The 13,102-nt window shown below is 50.6% G+C and overlaps 13 non-coding genes across 13 annotated transcripts; 7 read left to right on the top strand and 6 right to left on the bottom strand.

Moving 5' to 3' along the window:
• The first annotated feature begins 195 nt into the window (after positions 1-195).
• On the top strand, positions 196-267 carry Trnag-ccc (transfer RNA glycine (anticodon CCC)). Its single transcript has one exon. It is a non-coding gene; the product is annotated as a tRNA-Gly (tRNA).
• Positions 268-1,392: 1,125 nt separating this feature from the next.
• Trnal-uaa (transfer RNA leucine (anticodon UAA)) lies at positions 1,393-1,476 on the bottom strand. The gene has a single exon. It is a non-coding gene; the product is annotated as a tRNA-Leu (tRNA).
• Positions 1,477-2,159: 683 nt separating this feature from the next.
• Trnag-ccc (transfer RNA glycine (anticodon CCC)) lies at positions 2,160-2,231 on the top strand. The gene has a single exon. It is a non-coding gene; the product is annotated as a tRNA-Gly (tRNA).
• A 1,125-nt stretch (positions 2,232-3,356) lies between these two features.
• Positions 3,357-3,440, bottom strand: Trnal-uaa (transfer RNA leucine (anticodon UAA)). Its single transcript has one exon. It is a non-coding gene; the product is annotated as a tRNA-Leu (tRNA).
• A 683-nt stretch (positions 3,441-4,123) lies between these two features.
• On the top strand, positions 4,124-4,195 carry Trnag-ccc (transfer RNA glycine (anticodon CCC)). The gene has a single exon. It is a non-coding gene; the product is annotated as a tRNA-Gly (tRNA).
• Positions 4,196-5,320: 1,125 nt separating this feature from the next.
• Positions 5,321-5,404, bottom strand: Trnal-uaa (transfer RNA leucine (anticodon UAA)). The gene has a single exon. It is a non-coding gene; the product is annotated as a tRNA-Leu (tRNA).
• A 684-nt stretch (positions 5,405-6,088) lies between these two features.
• Positions 6,089-6,160, top strand: Trnag-ccc (transfer RNA glycine (anticodon CCC)). Its single transcript has one exon. It is a non-coding gene; the product is annotated as a tRNA-Gly (tRNA).
• A 1,125-nt stretch (positions 6,161-7,285) lies between these two features.
• On the bottom strand, positions 7,286-7,369 carry Trnal-uaa (transfer RNA leucine (anticodon UAA)). Its single transcript has one exon. It is a non-coding gene; the product is annotated as a tRNA-Leu (tRNA).
• Positions 7,370-8,052: 683 nt separating this feature from the next.
• Positions 8,053-8,124, top strand: Trnag-ccc (transfer RNA glycine (anticodon CCC)). The gene has a single exon. It is a non-coding gene; the product is annotated as a tRNA-Gly (tRNA).
• A 1,125-nt stretch (positions 8,125-9,249) lies between these two features.
• Trnal-uaa (transfer RNA leucine (anticodon UAA)) lies at positions 9,250-9,333 on the bottom strand. The gene has a single exon. It is a non-coding gene; the product is annotated as a tRNA-Leu (tRNA).
• Positions 9,334-10,016: 683 nt separating this feature from the next.
• Trnag-ccc (transfer RNA glycine (anticodon CCC)) lies at positions 10,017-10,088 on the top strand. The gene has a single exon. It is a non-coding gene; the product is annotated as a tRNA-Gly (tRNA).
• Positions 10,089-11,213: 1,125 nt separating this feature from the next.
• On the bottom strand, positions 11,214-11,297 carry Trnal-uaa (transfer RNA leucine (anticodon UAA)). The gene has a single exon. It is a non-coding gene; the product is annotated as a tRNA-Leu (tRNA).
• Positions 11,298-11,980: 683 nt separating this feature from the next.
• On the top strand, positions 11,981-12,052 carry Trnag-ccc (transfer RNA glycine (anticodon CCC)). Its single transcript has one exon. It is a non-coding gene; the product is annotated as a tRNA-Gly (tRNA).
• The last annotated feature ends 1,050 nt before the right edge of the window (positions 12,053-13,102 follow it).

The following is a 13,102-nucleotide window of genomic DNA, read 5'->3' on the forward strand; positions in this document are numbered from 1 at the left end:
AATTAAAGGGCAGTTTTTTCAATGGATGTCAGTTCTGCTTCTAGTTACGCTACATCGCCCTAGCAGCACCTACACACTGCGTTCAGATGTGCTCACCTCCGCCCTGGCGTAGAGCGCCTACAGCGTCATCGCCTTCGGCCTCTGGTGGCAGGAGGGTAGCCGACACATCGCGGCGTGAGTGAAACGCAGCGCAAGGCGGTGGTGGTGTAACGGTCAGCATGGTTGCTTCCCAAGCAGTTGATCCGGGTTCGACTCCCGGCCACCGCACGAAACGTAAATTTTTCTTCTAGGGATATTCCACGTAACGTAACGCGATCCTCGAACCTGAGAACTGTCGCGCTACGAATAGTTTTCCTTCGCCCCACGTCTCACTCCGTGTAGCCAGTGCGCTAGTCGCCGGATTTCGTTTCACAGCATCGTGTGTCTCCATGTGTCGACTTGTCTCGACTTTGCTCGGCTGACGCGAAAGCTGACGCTTGGAAACGGGCATATATGTAGAGGGCAGGCGCGAGAAACGACTGTGAGAGACCAAAAAACGACAAACACACGACAGAACCTTTCATTTTATTGTGGCCACAGATTCGCGCCTTAGTGTACCGAGAGGCAAGAGTGGCGTCAGCGTGCTGAACAGCATCATTAACGCTAAGCAGCAACGAAACCGAAGTAAAAAGGCAAAAGGAAAGAAGCCAAACGCAGGTCGAGCTCCCAGCTGGTCACCCACCCAACTACTAACCACACACAACGGTTCTTAACTCCAATGAACAACCGAGAACCGCTGCACTCAGCGTGCTACGGCCGCTAGCCACAACGCCAGCAAACGTGCAGACATCTTGCTTCTTGTGCATATCACTTGGTATTTACCTGGCAGTGTCTCGCTGGAGGAAGCACTGTCTTTTACGAGAGAAAAATTAAATGGCACTTGCTGCGATCGAATACATGGCCTTTGTGTTCACACCACGACGCTCTAACCTACTCAGCTGACGACCTATGCAATGGGGCCACGTCAGCAGTCCAGTACCCGGTCCACCGGCTCATCCACCTTCGTTACTGCCCTGCCAGTCATTTAAACACGTATCTGTTTTCGTTGACTTTTGCTTTCTTGACGTTGGACCCAAAAAGCACAACACAAAGAAAACGTAAACGCCGTGAGAATAGCCAAGACTCAGCAAACGAAAGAATGTTCGGCTACCGGGAATCGAATCCGGGCCGCCTGGCTGAAAGCCATGTCTCCCAACAGCTTTCCATTCCTTCTGACCGCCGGGCAATCAGACTTGCAGGGCAAGCTCCGTAACCACTGCCGTCTCTAATAATATCTCTCGAACCTGTTTGCGCGTAATTGACTTGCTTTCCCGCACGAAGGAAATGGCCAGTTAAGGAATATTTAAAATTCATTGTCAGATGTGGGGTTCGAACCCACGCTCCCGTTCGGGAACCAGAGCTTAAATCTGGCGCCTTAGACCGCTCGGCCAATCTGACTTGTGAGCGCAAACGACCTGCTGCTGTCGTTCCTAGCAACATCTCCAGAGCCTTACTGCGAAATGTGCTTGTTTTTTCTTGTGTGAAGGAAATACGTTTTTTTAGAGTATTTTAGACGAGTTGTCAGATGTGAGGTTGCACCCCACCCTCACTTTCGGGAGCCAGAGCTTAAATATGGCGCCTGACACCGTTGTTTTCCGTCGCCTTCTGTCTTAAGTGGAACGAGCAGAACTCCAACTATCAATTTTTACATTGTCGCAGAGAAAACAACGAATGACAAGAAAAGGCCGTTCCCTAGCAACGGCTACGCTGTGCATTTCACCCTCAGGGGAAGCTAATGATATGCTCCAGGCGAGAATCAAACTAACCAACTTAACACTGTGATACGTACGCGCTTTCTACTTCTGTACTGGCACACATATGCTCAATCGTCTCTGGATCGTCAGTAAGTACGTCACATTACATATTTCTTTGATCACGCTGCTGTAAATTAAAGGGCAGTTTTTTCAATGGATGTCAGTTCTGCTTCTAGTTACGCTACATCGCCCTAGCAGCACCTACACACTGCGTTCAGATGTGCTCACCTCCGCCCTGGCGTAGAGCGCCTACAGCGTCATCGCCTTCGGCCTCTGGTGGCAGGAGGGTAGCCGACACATCGCGGCGTGAGTGAAACGCAGCGCAAGGCGGTGGTGGTGTAACGGTCAGCATGGTTGCTTCCCAAGCAGTTGATCCGGGTTCGACTCCCGGCCACCGCACGAAACGTAAATTTTTCTTCTAGGGATATTCCACGTAACGTAACGCGATCCTCGAACCTGAGAACTGTCGCGCTACGAATAGTTTTCCTTCGCCCCACGTCTCACTCCGTGTAGCCAGTGCGCTAGTCGCCGGATTTCGTTTCACAGCATCGTGTGTCTCCATGTGTCGACTTGTCTCGACTTTGCTCGGCTGACGCGAAAGCTGACGCTTGGAAACGGGCATATATGTAGAGGGCAGGCGCGAGAAACGACTGTGAGAGACCAAAAAACGACAAACACACGACAGAACCTTTCATTTTATTGTGGCCACAGATTCGCGCCTTAGTGTACCGAGAGGCAAGAGTGGCGTCAGCGTGCTGAACAGCATCATTAACGCTAAGCAGCAACGAAACCGAAGTAAAAAGGCAAAAGGAAAGAAGCCAAACGCAGGTCGAGCTCCCAGCTGGTCACCCACCCAACTACTAACCACACACAACGGTTCTTAACTCCAATGAACAGCCGAGAACCGCTGCACTCAGCGTGCTACGGCCGCTAGCCACAACGCCAGCAAACGTGCAGACATCTTGCTTCTTGTGCATATCACTTGGTATTTACCTGGCAGTGTCTCGCTGGAGGAAGCACTGTCTTTTACGAGAGAAAAATTAAATGGCACTTGCTGCGATCGAATACATGGCCTTTGTGTTCACACCACGACGCTCTAACCTACTCAGCTGACGACCTATGCAATGGGGCCACGTCAGCAGTCCAGTACCCGGTCCACCGGCTCATCCACCTTCGTTACTGCCCTGCCAGTCATTTAAACACGTATCTGTTTTCGTTGACTTTTGCTTTCTTGACGTTGGACCCAAAAAGCACAACACAAAGAAAACGTAAACGCCGTGAGAATAGCCAAGACTCAGCAAACGAAAGAATGTTCGGCTACCGGGAATCGAATCCGGGCCGCCTGGCTGAAAGCCATGTCTCCCAACAGCTTTCCATTCCTTCTGACCGCCGGGCAATCAGACTTGCAGGGCAAGCTCCGTAACCACTGCCGTCTCTAATAATATCTCTCGAACCTGTTTGCGCGTAATTGACTTGCTTTCCCGCACGAAGGAAATGGCCAGTTAAGGAATATTTAAAATTCATTGTCAGATGTGGGGTTCGAACCCACGCTCCCGTTCGGGAACCAGAGCTTAAATCTGGCGCCTTAGACCGCTCGGCCAATCTGACTTGTGAGCGCAAACGACCTGCTGCTGTCGTTCCTAGCAACATCTCCAGAGCCTTACTGCGAAATGTGCTTGTTTTTTCTTGTGTGAAGGAAATACGTTTTTTTAGAGTATTTTAGACGAGTTGTCAGATGTGAGGTTGCACCCCACCCTCACTTTCGGGAGCCAGAGCTTAAATATGGCGCCTGACACCGTTGTTTTCCGTCGCCTTCTGTCTTAAGTGGAACGAGCAGAACTCCAACTATCAATTTTTACATTGTCGCAGAGAAAACAACGAATGACAAGAAAAGGCCGTTCCCTAGCAACGGCTACGCTGTGCATTTCACCCTCAGGGGAAGCTAATGATATGCTCCAGGCGAGAATCAAACTAACCAACTTAACACTGTGATACGTACGCGCTTTCTACTTCTGTACTGGCACACATATGCTCAATCGTCTCTGGATCGTCAGTAAGTACGTCACATTACATATTTCTTTGATCACGCTGCTGTAAATTAAAGGGCAGTTTTTTCAATGGATGTCAGTTCTGCTTCTAGTTACGCTACATCGCCCTAGCAGCACCTACACACTGCGTTCAGATGTGCTCACCTCCGCCCTGGCGTAGAGCGCCTACAGCGTCATCGCCTTCGGCCTCTGGTGGCAGGAGGGTAGCCGACACATCGCGGCGTGAGTGAAACGCAGCGCAAGGCGGTGGTGGTGTAACGGTCAGCATGGTTGCTTCCCAAGCAGTTGATCCGGGTTCGACTCCCGGCCACCGCACGAAACGTAAATTTTTCTTCTAGGGATATTCCACGTAACGTAACGCGATCCTCGAACCTGAGAACTGTCGCGCTACGAATAGTTTTCCTTCGCCCCACGTCTCACTCCGTGTAGCCAGTGCGCTAGTCGCCGGATTTCGTTTCACAGCATCGTGTGTCTCCATGTGTCGACTTGTCTCGACTTTGCTCGGCTGACGCGAAAGCTGACGCTTGGAAACGGGCATATATGTAGAGGGCAGGCGCGAGAAACGACTGTGAGAGACCAAAAAACGACAAACACACGACAGAACCTTTCATTTTATTGTGGCCACAGATTCGCGCCTTAGTGTACCGAGAGGCAAGAGTGGCGTCAGCGTGCTGAACAGCATCATTAACGCTAAGCAGCAACGAAACCGAAGTAAAAAGGCAAAAGGAAAGAAGCCAAACGCAGGTCGAGCTCCCAGCTGGTCACCCACCCAACTACTAACCACACACAACGGTTCTTAACTCCAATGAACAGCCGAGAACCGCTGCACTCAGCGTGCTACGGCCGCTAGCCACAACGCCAGCAAACGTGCAGACATCTTGCTTCTTGTGCATATCACTTGGTATTTACCTGGCAGTGTCTCGCTGGAGGAAGCACTGTCTTTTACGAGAGAAAAATTAAATGGCACTTGCTGCGATCGAATACATGGCCTTTGTGTTCACACCACGACGCTCTAACCTACTCAGCTGACGACCTATGCAATGGGGCCACGTCAGCAGTCCAGTACCCGGTCCACCGGCTCATCCACCTTCGTTACTGCCCTGCCAGTCATTTAAACACGTATCTGTTTTCGTTGACTTTTGCTTTCTTGACGTTGGACCCAAAAAGCACAACACAAAGAAAACGTAAACGCCGTGAGAATAGCCAAGACTCAGCAAACGAAAGAATGTTCGGCTACCGGGAATCGAATCCGGGCCGCCTGGCTGAAAGCCATGTCTCCCAACAGCTTTCCATTCCTTCTGACCGCCGGGCAATCAGACTTGCAGGGCAAGCTCCGTAACCACTGCCGTCTCTAATAATATCTCTCGAACCTGTTTGCGCGTAATTGACTTGCTTTCCCGCACGAAGGAAATGGCCAGTTAAGGAATATTTAAAATTCATTGTCAGATGTGGGGTTCGAACCCACGCTCCCGTTCGGGAACCAGAGCTTAAATCTGGCGCCTTAGACCGCTCGGCCAATCTGACTTGTGAGCGCAAACGACCTGCTGCTGTCGTTCCTAGCAACATCTCCAGAGCCTTACTGCGAAATGTGCTTGTTTTTTCTTGTGTGAAGGAAATACGTTTTTTTTAGAGTATTTTAGACGAGTTGTCAGATGTGAGGTTGCACCCCACCCTCACTTTCGGGAGCCAGAGCTTAAATATGGCGCCTGACACCGTTGTTTTCCGTCGCCTTCTGTCTTAAGTGGAACGAGCAGAACTCCAACTATCAATTTTTACATTGTCGCAGAGAAAACAACGAATGACAAGAAAAGGCCGTTCCCTAGCAACGGCTACGCTGTGCATTTCACCCTCAGGGGAAGCTAATGATATGCTCCAGGCGAGAATCAAACTAACCAACTTAACACTGTGATACGTACGCGCTTTCTACTTCTGTACTGGCACACATATGCTCAATCGTCTCTGGATCGTCAGTAAGTACGTCACATTACATATTTCTTTGATCACGCTGCTGTAAATTAAAGGGCAGTTTTTTCAATGGATGTCAGTTCTGCTTCTAGTTACGCTACATCGCCCTAGCAGCACCTACACACTGCGTTCAGATGTGCTCACCTCCGCCCTGGCGTAGAGCGCCTACAGCGTCATCGCCTTCGGCCTCTGGTGGCAGGAGGGTAGCCGACACATCGCGGCGTGAGTGAAACGCAGCGCAAGGCGGTGGTGGTGTAACGGTCAGCATGGTTGCTTCCCAAGCAGTTGATCCGGGTTCGACTCCCGGCCACCGCACGAAACGTAAATTTTTCTTCTAGGGATATTCCACGTAACGTAACGCGATCCTCGAACCTGAGAACTGTCGCGCTACGAATAGTTTTCCTTCGCCCCACGTCTCACTCCGTGTAGCCAGTGCGCTAGTCGCCGGATTTCGTTTCACAGCATCGTGTGTCTCCATGTGTCGACTTGTCTCGACTTTGCTCGGCTGACGCGAAAGCTGACGCTTGGAAACGGGCATATATGTAGAGGGCAGGCGCGAGAAACGACTGTGAGAGACCAAAAAACGACAAACACACGACAGAACCTTTCATTTTATTGTGGCCACAGATTCGCGCCTTAGTGTACCGAGAGGCAAGAGTGGCGTCAGCGTGCTGAACAGCATCATTAACGCTAAGCAGCAACGAAACCGAAGTAAAAAGGCAAAAGGAAAGAAGCCAAACGCAGGTCGAGCTCCCAGCTGGTCACCCACCCAACTACTAACCACACACAACGGTTCTTAACTCCAATGAACAGCCGAGAACCGCTGCACTCAGCGTGCTACGGCCGCTAGCCACAACGCCAGCAAACGTGCAGACATCTTGCTTCTTGTGCATATCACTTGGTATTTACCTGGCAGTGTCTCGCTGGAGGAAGCACTGTCTTTTACGAGAGAAAAATTAAATGGCACTTGCTGCGATCGAATACATGGCCTTTGTGTTCACACCACGACGCTCTAACCTACTCAGCTGACGACCTATGCAATGGGGCCACGTCAGCAGTCCAGTACCCGGTCCACCGGCTCATCCACCTTCGTTACTGCCCTGCCAGTCATTTAAACACGTATCTGTTTTCGTTGACTTTTGCTTTCTTGACGTTGGACCCAAAAAGCACAACACAAAGAAAACGTAAACGCCGTGAGAATAGCCAAGACTCAGCAAACGAAAGAATGTTCGGCTACCGGGAATCGAATCCGGGCCGCCTGGCTGAAAGCCATGTCTCCCAACAGCTTTCCATTCCTTCTGACCGCCGGGCAATCAGACTTGCAGGGCAAGCTCCGTAACCACTGCCGTCTCTAATAATATCTCTCGAACCTGTTTGCGCGTAATTGACTTGCTTTCCCGCACGAAGGAAATGGCCAGTTAAGGAATATTTAAAATTCATTGTCAGATGTGGGGTTCGAACCCACGCTCCCGTTCGGGAACCAGAGCTTAAATCTGGCACCTTAGACCGCTCGGCCAATCTGACTTGTGAGCGCAAACGACCTGCTGCTGTCGTTCCTAGCAACATCTCCAGAGCCTTACTGCGAAATGTGCTTGTTTTTTCTTGTGTGAAGGAAATACGTTTTTTTAGAGTATTTTAGACGAGTTGTCAGATGTGAGGTTGCACCCCACCCTCACTTTCGGGAGCCAGAGCTTAAATATGGCGCCTGACACCGTTGTTTTCCGTCGCCTTCTGTCTTAAGTGGAACGAGCAGAACTCCAACTATCAATTTTTACATTGTCGCAGAGAAAACAACGAATGACAAGAAAAGGCCGTTCCCTAGCAACGGCTACGCTGTGCATTTCACCCTCAGGGGAAGCTAATGATATGCTCCAGGCGAGAATCAAACTAACCAACTTAACACTGTGATACGTACGCGCTTTCTACTTCTGTACTGGCACACATATGCTCAATCGTCTCTGGATCGTCAGTAAGTACGTCACATTACATATTTCTTTGATCACGCTGCTGTAAATTAAAGGGCAGTTTTTTCAATGGATGTCAGTTCTGCTTCTAGTTACGCTACATCGCCCTAGCAGCACCTACACACTGCGTTCAGATGTGCTCACCTCCGCCCTGGCGTAGAGCGCCTACAGCGTCATCGCCTTCGGCCTCTGGTGGCAGGAGGGTAGCCGACACATCGCGGCGTGAGTGAAACGCAGCGCAAGGCGGTGGTGGTGTAACGGTCAGCATGGTTGCTTCCCAAGCAGTTGATCCGGGTTCGACTCCCGGCCACCGCACGAAACGTAAATTTTTCTTCTAGGGATATTCCACGTAACGTAACGCGATCCTCGAACCTGAGAACTGTCGCGCTACGAATAGTTTTCCTTCGCCCCACGTCTCACTCCGTGTAGCCAGTGCGCTAGTCGCCGGATTTCGTTTCACAGCATCGTGTGTCTCCATGTGTCGACTTGTCTCGACTTTGCTCGGCTGACGCGAAAGCTGACGCTTGGAAACGGGCATATATGTAGAGGGCAGGCGCGAGAAACGACTGTGAGAGACCAAAAAACGACAAACACACGACAGAACCTTTCATTTTATTGTGGCCACAGATTCGCGCCTTAGTGTACCGAGAGGCAAGAGTGGCGTCAGCGTGCTGAACAGCATCATTAACGCTAAGCAGCAACGAAACCGAAGTAAAAAGGCAAAAGGAAAGAAGCCAAACGCAGGTCGAGCTCCCAGCTGGTCACCCACCCAACTACTAACCACACACAACGGTTCTTAACTCCAATGAACAGCCGAGAACCGCTGCACTCAGCGTGCTACGGCCGCTAGCCACAACGCCAGCAAACGTGCAGACATCTTGCTTCTTGTGCATATCACTTGGTATTTACCTGGCAGTGTCTCGCTGGAGGAAGCACTGTCTTTTACGAGAGAAAAATTAAATGGCACTTGCTGCGATCGAATACATGGCCTTTGTGTTCACACCACGACGCTCTAACCTACTCAGCTGACGACCTATGCAATGGGGCCACGTCAGCAGTCCAGTACCCGGTCCACCGGCTCATCCACCTTCGTTACTGCCCTGCCAGTCATTTAAACACGTATCTGTTTTCGTTGACTTTTGCTTTCTTGACGTTGGACCCAAAAAGCACAACACAAAGAAAACGTAAACGCCGTGAGAATAGCCAAGACTCAGCAAACGAAAGAATGTTCGGCTACCGGGAATCGAATCCGGGCCGCCTGGCTGAAAGCCATGTCTCCCAACAGCTTTCCATTCCTTCTGACCGCCGGGCAATCAGACTTGCAGGGCAAGCTCCGTAACCACTGCCGTCTCTAATAATATCTCTCGAACCTGTTTGCGCGTAATTGACTTGCTTTCCCGCACGAAGGAAATGGCCAGTTAAGGAATATTTAAAATTCATTGTCAGATGTGGGGTTCGAACCCACGCTCCCGTTCGGGAACCAGAGCTTAAATCTGGCGCCTTAGACCGCTCGGCCAATCTGACTTGTGAGCGCAAACGACCTGCTGCTGTCGTTCCTAGCAACATCTCCAGAGCCTTACTGCGAAATGTGCTTGTTTTTTCTTGTGTGAAGGAAATACGTTTTTTTAGAGTATTTTAGACGAGTTGTCAGATGTGAGGTTGCACCCCACCCTCACTTTCGGGAGCCAGAGCTTAAATATGGCGCCTGACACCGTTGTTTTCCGTCGCCTTCTGTCTTAAGTGGAACGAGCAGAACTCCAACTATCAATTTTTACATTGTCGCAGAGAAAACAACGAATGACAAGAAAAGGCCGTTCCCTAGCAACGGCTACGCTGTGCATTTCACCCTCAGGGGAAGCTAATGATATGCTCCAGGCGAGAATCAAACTAACCAACTTAACACTGTGATACGTACGCGCTTTCTACTTCTGTACTGGCACACATATGCTCAATCGTCTCTGGATCGTCAGTAAGTACGTCACATTACATATTTCTTTGATCACGCTGCTGTAAATTAAAGGGCAGTTTTTTCAATGGATGTCAGTTCTGCTTCTAGTTACGCTACATCGCCCTAGCAGCACCTACACACTGCGTTCAGATGTGCTCACCTCCGCCCTGGCGTAGAGCGCCTACAGCGTCATCGCCTTCGGCCTCTGGTGGCAGGAGGGTAGCCGACACATCGCGGCGTGAGTGAAACGCAGCGCAAGGCGGTGGTGGTGTAACGGTCAGCATGGTTGCTTCCCAAGCAGTTGATCCGGGTTCGACTCCCGGCCACCGCACGAAACGTAAATTTTTCTTCTAGGGATATTCCACGTAACGTAACGCGATCCTCGAACCTGAGAACTGTCGCGCTACGAATAGTTTTCCTTCGCCCCACGTCTCACTCCGTGTAGCCAGTGCGCTAGTCGCCGGATTTCGTTTCACAGCATCGTGTGTCTCCATGTGTCGACTTGTCTCGACTTTGCTCGGCTGACGCGAAAGCTGACGCTTGGAAACGGGCATATATGTAGAGGGCAGGCGCGAGAAACGACTGTGAGAGACCAAAAAACGACAAACACACGACAGAACCTTTCATTTTATTGTGGCCACAGATTCGCGCCTTAGTGTACCGAGAGGCAAGAGTGGCGTCAGCGTGCTGAACAGCATCATTAACGCTAAGCAGCAACGAAACCGAAGTAAAAAGGCAAAAGGAAAGAAGCCAAACGCAGGTCGAGCTCCCAGCTGGTCACCCACCCAACTACTAACCACACACAACGGTTCTTAACTCCAATGAACAGCCGAGAACCGCTGCACTCAGCGTGCTACGGCCGCTAGCCACAACGCCAGCAAACGTGCAGACATCTTGCTTCTTGTGCATATCACTTGGTATTTACCTGGCAGTGTCTCGCTGGAGGAAGCACTGTCTTTTACGAGAGAAAAATTAAATGGCACTTGCTGCGATCGAATACATGGCCTTTGTGTTCACACCACGACGCTCTAACCTACTCAGCTGACGACCTATGCAATGGGGCCACGTCAGCAGTCCAGTACCCGGTCCACCGGCTCATCCACCTTCGTTACTGCCCTGCCAGTCATTTAAACACGTATCTGTTTTCGTTGACTTTTGCTTTCTTGACGTTGGACCCAAAAAGCACAACACAAAGAAAACGTAAACGCCGTGAGAATAGCCAAGACTCAGCAAACGAAAGAATGTTCGGCTACCGGGAATCGAATCCGGGCCGCCTGGCTGAAAGCCATGTCTCCCAACAGCTTTCCATTCCTTCTGACCGCCGGGCAATCAGACTTGCAGGGCAAGCTCCGTAACCACTGCCGTCTCTAATAATATCTCTCGAACCTGTTTGCGCGTAATTGACTTGCTTTCCCGCACGAAGGAAATGGCCAGTTAAGGAATATTTAAAATTCATTGTCAGATGTGGGGTTCGAACCCACGCTCCCGTTCGGGAACCAGAGCTTAAATCTGGCGCCTTAGACCGCTCGGCCAATCTGACTTGTGAGCGCAAACGACCTGCTGCTGTCGTTCCTAGCAACATCTCCAGAGCCTTACTGCGAAATGTGCTTGTTTTTTCTTGTGTGAAGGAAATACGTTTTTTTAGAGTATTTTAGACGAGTTGTCAGATGTGAGGTTGCACCCCACCCTCACTTTCGGGAGCCAGAGCTTAAATATGGCGCCTGACACCGTTGTTTTCCGTCGCCTTCTGTCTTAAGTGGAACGAGCAGAACTCCAACTATCAATTTTTACATTGTCGCAGAGAAAACAACGAATGACAAGAAAAGGCCGTTCCCTAGCAACGGCTACGCTGTGCATTTCACCCTCAGGGGAAGCTAATGATATGCTCCAGGCGAGAATCAAACTAACCAACTTAACACTGTGATACGTACGCGCTTTCTACTTCTGTACTGGCACACATATGCTCAATCGTCTCTGGATCGTCAGTAAGTACGTCACATTACATATTTCTTTGATCACGCTGCTGTAAATTAAAGGGCAGTTTTTTCAATGGATGTCAGTTCTGCTTCTAGTTACGCTACATCGCCCTAGCAGCACCTACACACTGCGTTCAGATGTGCTCACCTCCGCCCTGGCGTAGAGCGCCTACAGCGTCATCGCCTTCGGCCTCTGGTGGCAGGAGGGTAGCCGACACATCGCGGCGTGAGTGAAACGCAGCGCAAGGCGGTGGTGGTGTAACGGTCAGCATGGTTGCTTCCCAAGCAGTTGATCCGGGTTCGACTCCCGGCCACCGCACGAAACGTAAATTTTTCTTCTAGGGATATTCCACGTAACGTAACGCGATCCTCGAACCTGAGAACTGTCGCGCTACGAATAGTTTTCCTTCGCCCCACGTCTCACTCCGTGTAGCCAGTGCGCTAGTCGCCGGATTTCGTTTCACAGCATCGTGTGTCTCCATGTGTCGACTTGTCTCGACTTTGCTCGGCTGACGCGAAAGCTGACGCTTGGAAACGGGCATATATGTAGAGGGCAGGCGCGAGAAACGACTGTGAGAGACCAAAAAACGACAAACACACGACAGAACCTTTCATTTTATTGTGGCCACAGATTCGCGCCTTAGTGTACCGAGAGGCAAGAGTGGCGTCAGCGTGCTGAACAGCATCATTAACGCTAAGCAGCAACGAAACCGAAGTAAAAAGGCAAAAGGAAAGAAGCCAAACGCAGGTCGAGCTCCCAGCTGGTCACCCACCCAACTACTAACCACACACAACGGTTCTTAACTCCAATGAACAGCCGAGAACCGCTGCACTCAGCGTGCTACGGCCGCTAGCCACAACGCCAGCAAACGTGCAGACATCTTGCTTCTTGTGCATATCACTTGGTATTTACCTGGCAGTGTCTCGCTGGAGGAAGCACTGTCTTTTACGAGAGAAAAATTAAATGGCACTTGCTGCGATCGAATACATGGCCTTTGTGTTCACACCACGACGCTCTAACCTACTCAGCTGACGACCTATGCAATGGGGCCACGTCAGCAGTCCAGTACCCGGTCCACCGGCTCATCCACCTTCGTTACTGCCCTGCCAGTCATTTAAACACGTATCTGTTTTCGTTGACTTTTGCTTTCTTGACGTTGGACCCAAAAAGCACAACACAAAGAAAACGTAAACGCCGTGAGAATAGCCAAGACTCAGCAAACGAAAGAATGTTCGGCTACCGGGAATCGAATCCGGGCCGCCTGGCTGAAAGCCATGTCTCCCAACAGCTTTCCATTCCTTCTGACCGCCGGGCAATCAGACTTGCAGGGCAAGCTCCGTAACCACTGCCGTCTCTAATAATATCTCT

This window comes from Schistocerca nitens, unplaced genomic scaffold (assembly GCF_023898315.1).
Source record: "Schistocerca nitens isolate TAMUIC-IGC-003100 unplaced genomic scaffold, iqSchNite1.1 HiC_scaffold_14, whole genome shotgun sequence".
Lineage (NCBI taxonomy): Eukaryota > Metazoa > Arthropoda > Insecta > Orthoptera > Acrididae > Schistocerca > Schistocerca nitens.